This window comes from Pinus tabuliformis, chromosome 5_2, assembly GCF_031772625.1.
Source record: "Pinus tabuliformis cultivar Carrire ecotype Pingquan chromosome 5_2, CPIR1, whole genome shotgun sequence".
Taxonomy (NCBI): domain Eukaryota; kingdom Viridiplantae; phylum Streptophyta; class Pinopsida; order Pinales; family Pinaceae; genus Pinus; species Pinus tabuliformis.
In genome coordinates this window covers 805,916,970-805,927,549 of record NC_142306.1, presented here as the reverse complement: position 1 = coordinate 805,927,549, position 10,580 = coordinate 805,916,970, and positions in this window count along the sequence as shown.

The following is a 10,580-nucleotide window of genomic DNA, read 5'->3' as shown; positions in this document are numbered from 1 at the left end:
GCCAAGGTGTGTAGTGTTATGTGCTTGTGGATGTTCAATTTCTGATTTGTGGTCGTTATGCGTACTTGTTAATGTGACCCAAACCATAATTTTGTAGCGTCTTTGTTTTGCAAGTGGTGACACGGCTTTTTCTGATGGAGGACTACCCATTAATTCGACAAGGGACTGGTGGACATAGAGAGGAAGGAGGAGATCACTTTTGGAATAGAAAAGCATAGGAATCCGAGTAAGTTGAGCACAGGAACAAAGCATTTGGCTTCGACGTTGCCATGGTTATTTGTTGGAAACTTGAGCATAACTCTGGGTAAGGGAGATGAGGGAGGTTATTCCTAAGTGTGCAAGACACATTAAGATTGTGCAGTGTTGAGCCCCAGAGAGAGAAATTATCATTTTTCCTTCCACAAGCCGAAACAAAGTTTTTAGAAGTGCTAAGAAAATATTTCGTAGCGCCTACAAGTTTTTTAAAAGGCGCTACGAAAATATTTCGTAGTGCCTACATCTAGTTTCCGTTTTGTTATGCATTGTGTCCAGATTGTCTTCTAGGCTACTTGCTACCATCAAGCCCTTTGTTTGAGAGATGGTTCACCATACCTCTTCCCGCTTTTCCTTCCCCTTAATCAAATCCTGAAGTTGCAAAGTCAGTGCAACTAGTTGTGAATGTACCTATGCCATGTCATTGTTTTGTCTACTTCCTGCTAGTGAAGCCTCCAACTTTAGCGCAAGCTCTAAAGCCTCTAATTGTGTACCTATCTGTTGTTGTGTCAATAGTATCCTGATATGCGACAAAAATCTAGCAATAAGCAATTATTTATGTTGCGCGTCCAGAATATTGAATGTCAACATGTCCTTCAAAACTTTAAATCATTGGTAAAAATCACAAACCGACTCACTTGGACCTTGTTTGATTTCCTTCAGTTTTGTGATGCATTGGCACTCTGATTTCAGCTTCTAGAACTCCCTTATTAAGGCTTGTTTAATTTCATTTACAGTCCTATTATGTTCAAATAGATTCACGCTTTTAAGCTTCATATACCATGTTAGTGCGCGATCCCTAAAAGTTGCTTCCAGTTGCGCAATCTTTGTGGCCTTGTCTTGGACCTACTTGGTTGTCTAGACGACCTCACACACAAATAAATGTTGTTCGGGCTCGTCAGTACCATCACCATGAAACATTGGCATTCTAAGATCCACACTCGCCATTGCACTTTGTGCGGTACTTCCAGATGAAGTGCTTCCACCTTCACTTGCTAAACTACTAAAAAGCTATGCACCATTCTAAACCAGGTTAGATTGTGTCAATCCCCCTACAGTCTGACCAATCGCACTAATACAAGTATTTCCTCCCCCTTGACTATAATTATCTTCTACTCTAGTTGTATTAGTGTGTTGAGTACATACTTCTTGGTTTGTAGAAGAGCGTGGGGTTGACACCAAGTCTAGTCTGATTCTGTTGTTTTGGTTCCAAATATTTTGTACTGTATGGACTCATATTCTCTCCTTCCTCTTCTTTTGTGCGCAACATACCAAACTACGCTCCTTTGTAGCTCTGGTCACTAGCATTACTCCTCATCCTATGGGGGCCTCTTCAAGACCCTCTTTTTTGGATTCTACTCTCAACAACTATTGATGCTGACCGATCTCCTCTCGCTTCACCTCGTCGAAACCTCCTTCCACTCCTCAAAGTTCCACCCTCAAAACTCTCTCTGTCTCCATACTACGTTCACTTGCACAATCCCATACCTACTATAAACTACCATCGTAGTCTTCCTACTTCTTCTCCTTTCCCTCTTCTTACACGATCTCCTGGCTTTCCCCCACTGCCCTAGCACATGAACCATCTAGCTTCTCATGTTGTCAGATTCTAGAGGCAAAAATCCATGCTCATACAACAACATTTTGATAGCTAGTGGTATTGACCTTATATATCTGTCTCATGGCCCCTTAAGAAATTTTCTCTTTGTTGTAATATACAATATTGTCGCTTCCACTGTAAACTCAACAATATACCCCTCCAACGCACTCTTAAACCAAAAGTCTACAATGAGTTAGGTTTTATCACTTGCTGCTTGTAGTTGGTGCACCTTGTATGGTGTCAACTTGTTCAATCCATTGTGACGGTACATAGAGTTGCTGTCCTTCAGTTGTTGCACCCACTCTGTCAAGAGTTTTAGGAATTCTTCAAAGAAAATTCCATGAAATTAAGTGAACATGTGCTTTTGCAATCATTTCTTCGTGATTTTTGTTTTACTCCTGATTTATTTCACAACAAACTTGTGTAGCTTATGCTTAAACCATTGAGTAATCTCCTCCTAGGTGGGGTTCCTTGGCTTCCACATTCCTATGAGACAGTCCCATCACACGACCATCCTAGTCCTGATAATGTAACCATTTGTTGGCATGTGGTATTGATCTAGGTGGACATTGGTGGACACCCGCCTATTCAACCTAGACCTCCAGTTGGTTTCATCAGTTTCCTTGTTTATAATAACATTTAATATTTTTAGCAGTTTTTGGGTCTTGAACTTCCATAACAATTTTGACCCCCTAAACAGTCTTTTTTTGAAGGTCGCAACAATCTTATGTCCTATAGAAAATCCTATAGTACTCAAATAGATCTTTCCAATGAGGTATCGTACGTGCCAAACAAAGATAATATGACCAAGTTACAACCTCGAGAAGTTGGCTACCCAACTAACCCAAATGGGGCCCACAAACTCTTGGCATTCCATTCCTGGGGTTAGGGTTTTTGGTGTTTAGGGTTTTCCCTTGTTTTTCAATAATAAAGATGCCCTTGAGCCTCATTATAACACAATTTAAAGGCATGTAGCCTCCACTTCTCTTCTCAAAGATAAGCTAGCTTCGCCCAAGCTAGTTTATTTCTATTTATGTATGTAAACATATTTCAGTTCTTTGATATAGTTTTATTTCTACTGCATCTATGTGTTTATGTGTATATATGTACTTTGTTGTGTTCTTGAATGAGTCTGTATCATTGGTATCAAAGTGGTTTTCTCTTGCTTTGTTTTCCTTTTCATGTCCCCAATGAGGTCAGGGTATAAGGAGTTAGGGCTCGAACTAGTTGAACCTTTGTAAGACTAGCCTCGCAAACCCCGATGGCCTCCCATGGCAAAAGAAAAGAAATCTAAGGGGGAAAGAGATCCTTTCAAAATATTGCTCGAGGAAGCCTTTGAGTGACAAAGGAATGCGATGATGGATAACTTTGCCTAGATCCTTCGGTGACTACCAACCGACGAGCATCTTCATCCAACAGCCACTTTGGAGGTGCCACTCCTTTTAAGGTACAAGTTAACTTTGACATACCCATATTTGAAGGCTAGATAGATGAAAACATCATAGATAGATGGTTAAATCTGTTAGAAGGATATTTTCCAGTTCATGACTTTTCCAATCGGGAAAAGATTACTTTTGCACTCCTAAAAGTTGATCCACATGTCAGGGACTGGTGGGAAACCTACTGTGAACAAAAGGACAAGAGGGAATCCTCATTGTTTTCAGCCGCACCCACTTTGAATTTTGTTTGAGATGCCATCAAGGAACAGTATTACCCTATCGGGAGCTATGATGATAAATACATAAAGTGGACCACATTGTGGCAGGGAAGGGACCAGGATGTGTCAGAGTTCACAAATGTTTTCCATACCCTTCGCATGAAGTTAGGTATCAAGGATTTTGAGCAGAATTTGGTACTAAAGTATCGCGATTCTCTGCACAAGCACATCCAGGATGATGGAATTATTGGACATCTCCTCACTTGGCTCCGCCTATTGATACACTGTCAAGATCAAGCAAAAATTTAAACAAAAGAAGCAAGACTTTGGATCTACAGATCTGAATCAAGGGAAAGGTGGGCCCAAATCACAAAACAAAGGACAAAGCCAAGGCTGGGTGACCGAGGAAAACCTACCGAAGCTACAAGCAAAGAACAACACCACAAAGACAGAGAAGGACACATGGAAATGGTGCGAGTTCCATAAGAGCCCCACTCATAAAACAAGTGAGTGTCGAACCAAGCAATCACTAGTGGTTGAGCTGAAGGCTTACGAATCATATGCATGTTTTGAATTTGAGTTAGAACTGACAAGGGGAATGATAAAGGGAAGCAAATTATCGATGCAGAGCCTAGTGCCACCATAACCACCACCAAGATCCATAAGGATGAGCTCGGAGATCCAAAGGAGAGGGAGCGGCTCTTCCATTCATAGATGTGGGTGAAGGGTTCTCCGATGTAGTTTATTTTCGACAACGGAAGCCAAAATAACCTCATTTTGGCAAAGGTCGTGAAGTGGTTGGGCCTACCGACCACACCACACCCACATCCGTACACCTTCGAGTGGCTTCACCAAGGGTGAGATATCCGTGTCAACCAACAATGTTGCCTTCCCTATAACATCAAGCCCTTCAAAGATGATTTATTGTGTGATGTTTCTCCTCTTGAAGTTTGTGATGTTTTATTAGGCCAAGCATACTTGTGGAAGCGACATAATGTGTATGAGTTTAGTCCTATCATTGTTATTATTACTTTGGGCAATAAGTTGTACAAGATAACAGAGGTAGCACTGGCTACCACCATTTCTTTGATCACTGCAAAGCAATGTAGTAAGATCATTTACCAGACTGGGAAATTTATTTTCCTTATGATTCACCCTCAAGGAAAGAAGAAGATTGTGGCCATGACCTCCAGATAGGGCCCCTCCGCACGACAACAATAGATGGACAAGGTTGTAGAGGAGTACAACGACATCTTCACCTCACTCATAGAGGTACCACTACACTGTCAGGTCAAGCACTCCATCGATCTGACCATGGGCATGCCACTACCCAATGGATCGATCTATGGACTCTCTATTTTGGAGAACAATGAAATCAAGAGGTAGATTCAAGAGTTGTTACAGAAAGGGAACATCGGGCCAAGTTCATCACCCTATGGGAGCCTGATCGTGTTAGTTCAAAAGAAGGATGAAACCTCGAGGCTCTGTATTGACTATTGGGTGTTGAACAAGATCATTGTCTGGAATAGGTATCTAATCCCACAGATTGATGACCTTTTGGACCAGCTCAAGGGGGCCAAATATTTCAGCAACATTGACATGAATTCTAGTTATTAGTAGGTATCGATCGACTGCCTTCAAATCTAAGGAGGGCCTTTTCGGATGGCTCGTCATGCCTTTCGGGTTGACGAATGCCCCCGCAACATTCATGAGGCTAATTGAAGACATCTTGAAACCATTCACAAACTCATTCATGGTGGTGTATTTGGATGAATTATGATCTTCACCCAGAGTTGGGAAGAGCACCTCCTTCCATATTCGACGGGTCCTCCAAACCCTACAAAAACACAAATTGTGTGCCAATTTGGATAAATTCACTTTCGGTATGACCCAGGTTCAATAATTGGGGTACATCATAGATGAGTGGGGTGTGCATGTGGACCCGGGCAAGATACAATTCATTTGGGATTGGCCAACCCTAACCACTCTAACAAAGCTCTGAAACTTTATGGGTCTTGGCAACTTTTACGATAGGTTCATGTTTGGGTTCTCTCATATCAATTGGCCTTTGAGTCAAGTCACCAAGGAAAGAGCGAAAGCAAAGTTCTTTTGGTATGAATCCCAATAGAAGGCGTTTTTCAAGTTCAAGCATCGCCTCTGCTCTGCACCAGTGATCACATTACCAGATCTGCAACAAATGCCTCCGACTATGCTATTGGTGCAGTTCTTACTCAGTAGGGAAATCCAGTGGCATATCACACTGAGAGACTTTTAGACATAGTCCCAAAGTATCCCACCTATGACAAAGAGATTTATTCCATTATGCAGGTCTGTCGTTAATGGAAGCATTACATTATGGGGAAGGAAACAGTCATCCACACAGACCATCGACCCCTATAGTTCATACAAACACAAAGAAAGTTGCAGAACGATCACCATCAGAAATGGTGCACATACCTGCAACAGTTCCATTTGAACATTAAGTACAAGAAGGGCAACACCAACAATGTTACAAAATGCCTCAGTTGACCACCAATCATGGCACTGGCCACTGTGCTCGATTCTTGTGGGCACGAGATTTTGGGGTGTTCGCATCTTTACAAGAGCGATCCAAAATTTGGAAACACATACTAGATGCTCCTGGAAGGCAAGCAAGTTCCTATTTTTCACCTCTAGGATGTAGTGTTATTCCACCTTGGACACATCTATGTTCCTTCAAGCGAGCGTGCCAAGATGATTTGGGAGGTGCACTACAGTCGGGTTACTGGACATTTCAAGGTAGAGAAAACAATGGCAGCGTTACAGAAGTATTTTTATTGGTCGAACCTTCGACAGGATGTTGGGAACTACATCAAATCCTGCACTGCCTGCCACATTGCCAAACTGACCATCAAGAAGCAAGGCCTATATACTCTTGTGCCTACTCCTAGTCGACCTTGGAAATTCATCTTCATGGATTAAATGTCGAGCCTTCCTTCTACTAAGCATGGAAACAACTATGTTTTCATGGTTGTCGACAAATTCTCTAAGATGGCCATTCTAGCAACCTGCAAGAAGAGTATCACAGCAGAAGCCACTACTAAGCTCTTCTTTGAACGAGTGTGGGTACAATTTGGGATCCCACAATCCATTATCTCAGATCAGGACAACAGGTTCCTAAGTACATTTTGGTCAAGTTTGTGGTTTTTGTTGGATACCAAGCTCACTAAGTCCACAACTTTCCACCCCCAAACTGATGACCAAACAGAGATCATCAACAGGATGATTGTACACATTTTGTGCATTTACATCTTTAAGCATCCACACACATGGGATGAAATCATCCCCTATGTCAAACAAAACTAAAACAGAGCTCTCCATAGCTTAACTGGACACAACCCCTTTCAGGTGGTATTGGGATTCCAACCACTATGTCCCGTTGATGTGGCCATACCATTTGCAGCTACTCAGGCAGATTCGGCTTATGTCCAGTCTAAAGCTGATAGGGATAATAACTTCATTGAGCACATTCAGCACATCCGCCAATAGGTTCATGACATATTAGACAGATCCAATATTAAGTACAAGCAACAAGATGATCAACATCGGGTGCCACACAAGTTCCAGGTGGGCGACAAAGTTTGGCGACATCTACAGAAGGAACACCTCGTTAGGCCCCATTGCAAGCTTTGTCCACTCTGATATGGACCATACACCATCACTAAGGTTGTAGGGGAGAATTCCTTTGATTTCAGCGTTCTGTTGTGGTAAAAATACAACCTCCCTGCCCCTCCCATATTCACTTAATTCTCATTATGGCGACCCTTTGATTGAATGGTTGGTTATATCACTATTTGATTTTGAGTATTTGGATGGCTTCAATGAGTTCAATATGTTCCTATCTCCCTATCATAACTCATTTGATCTCATTTGGACATTTGATTTGCAAATAACACCTAATTGAAGATTGGATGTTTTTTTACTGCTTTGGCCTTATCTAATGTATTTTACCTTTCATTTTATAAATTTGTCTCTTTGTAAATAATTAGCTTTTTGGAAATATTTATTATTTTCAAATATATATATATATATATATATATATATCATGCATTTCATAGCCCTCGAGAGCAAGACCAAGTCTTATATTACAAAGTGACTTTTATATTATGAATTGACTTATATTGATAAAAGCAAAGAAAGGCCTATTGAAAAGAACGTGTATATCAAATCTAATATCGGAGGAATTCATTTGAAATCCTCGATATTCAAAGTCCAATCCATAAAGTGGTTCTTTTCAATAATCAAATGAACTATATTAAGTGGCTCTTTTCAATAATCAAATGAATATATTAAGTGGCCATATAACTTTCGGAACTATATAATAAAGCGGATGTCGGAGGACCCACATTCCACGTCATTATTTCCACGCTCGCATATCAAAGGTAGTGGATATTGGAGATTTCCTTTCGAGACACATTTAAAAAACTCTGATCGTTGATATTCCAATATGCCATTCTCGCTGATATGTCGATACAACATATACCTCTTATCTCTAATACAACACTCCCTCTCATCTCTGATAGCGATATAACCTCTTGCTTCGACCTCGAATAATCTCTTCATCGCCGATATTCCAATGCGCCTCCCCCTCTGACTTTTGATATATGTTAGGCTCTAATATCTAGACCCGATATGTGTATTAACGATAGTCTAATCGGAATATCGCATCTACCTATATATCAGAACTTTTAAATGGTAACATTCATAAAACCCCTGATAATCCATTCACCTCCGATATTTGGACCTGATATAGTTTTAAAAAAATAATTAAATGTGAAATCGCATCTGTTCCATATCAGAGCCTCTCAATATCAGTGTTTTTTGTTTGCGCACATTATAAAAAGTTTCGATGGGCTTACCTATGATGCCACTCAACTCTTGCCACGTGTATCATCCTTTGGCCATTTCTACAGCCACTAAATTTAAAAAATCCACTTAGTTATAAAGTTGGGCATATAAGTGATGGTTTAAGGATTGGTATCGCATCCGCTTCGTAACACCCATATATCGTAAGATTTGTTGTGTGACTATGTTTAAACCTATGATATGCATTTTTCTAATGTCTGTCAATGCTTACCATTTGTCACCTCCAGGGGGGCATTGTCTTATTAATAGAAAAGTCGTGATATATATTGATTTTGGATTTAATGAGAGTTTGTTCAAAGTTTGTTTTACTCTATTTTATATAATGCCTAATTTTGATTTTGGTTTTGATAGAGGGCTTTCGATATATGGCTGGAAACGAAAAACGATCCAATGAAATTCCTCTAGGCAACAAATGAATCCTTTATTGGTAGAAGGTTGTTGAAAACCACCGTGTTAATTTTAGCACTGCGTAGACTAAATTAGGGAATTCATTCTTAATTGTCCCATCGATGTTTTGCCAAATCCAAATCAAAGCAATCCTTCCGTTCAATTGTATTTTTAATCTCTATTGTTGAGAGATTCGGGGAAATGGTTATTATTTCTAAATCATGTATAAAAACCCATCGTTGGGCTAAGTTAAGGGGTATTTGAATCTAGAAGAAGAGGCATAATAATTTAAGAGATTTCAATCGGTTTGTAGAGGAGTTTCAACACTCATTTGCACTATTGAAATGGGATTGAAGTCTTCTTTACAGACAAAGATCGAGTTGCTGACAGCAAGGGATTTGTACTACTGTAATCTTTTAAGGTTCTGTAACTTGATTCATATCCATAATATAGTTTATTTCTATAATTGTTGTATGGCACTATTGTTTGCATCAATTATTGAAATAAATTTTTTCAGTTTTCAATTACATTTATGTTGTATGAGTTATTTGTTGGCTTTAACACTATTGTTTTTTTTTTTCTCAGTAAAAACTAATTCTATTAAGAGGACGTATGGTACAATAAGAAGTTACAACCAAGAGAAGCAAGAACACAGGCAGCCGGAAAGGATAGGCTATCCACCTCGGCCCCTAAAAGAAAATGAGAAGAGAGCAGTGCTGAGCAAGAAGAAACAAGAAGAACAGAGGAGCAAGAGCAGAACAAAGGATTCTACCCAACATGTGTAGAATCAACTATTCGGCATTTTTTCCCTTTCTTTTTACCAACTTTGACCCAATCAAGAGGACTCTGCTGAGCTGGCATGATTTTCAAACTGAGTTGTGCTGACGGAGAGGTCTCCTTGTCTGAATCCGAGGTGGAGGATTCATGATTCCTTTTCTGTGAGATTGGAGGGATAGACGAATCCACAGGACCAGTCGAGGGCGGATCCTGTGCCAGCTTTGCTTCCATTCCTTCCTCATCCTCTTCCTCTTCATCCGAGCTGAAATCAAAATCGTCCATGGGGGGAGGATCATGAGGCTTCCAGCTTTTGGATTTCTGCTTAGGATTGGCTTTCTTCTTTTGGGCAGGCATCGTGGGACAAGAGCTCTGAAGGTGCCCTGTGTGATGGCAGTTTCGGCAGTGAAAGGCTATGTTCTCGTAATCCAAGGTCTGAGTCCAATGGAAGTCTCCAATTTTGAGATTGATCTGGTCAGGGAGACCTTTGCTCATGTCTATTTCTGCACAGATTTTGGCAAAGGTGTATAAGCCCTTTTCCCCTCTAGAGATGTCTGTGTCTAGAAAGCGGCCTAGAGAATTTCCGATCCCTTGGAATACAACAAAGTGCCATAGATGCGCCGGGAGATTTGGAAGTCTGACCCAGATGGGGAGCTTGGTGATGATTGCTGTAGAGGGATCGAAATCTGGGAACCAAGGGGTGAGGAATAAACATGCTGAGCCCCAAAACCATGGGCCTGCAGTTAAAGCTTTTTGGTAGTCCTCATCGAGAGCAAACACTACAATGAAGAAGCCCTTTGAGCATAACAGAACCTTGCAATTGTTGGTCCAGTTAGAGTGAATCCATTGGTAGAGGTCTGCTATGCGAGGCCATAGCCCATTAAACCTGCAAATAATGGCATGCTCTGCAAACTTTTGGGTTTGCTCATCCAGCGTTGGATGCAATATTTCAATGGAGGGGGTTTCCTCCAGTTTGTCCACCAAAAAAGGCTTGGGAGCCTGAAC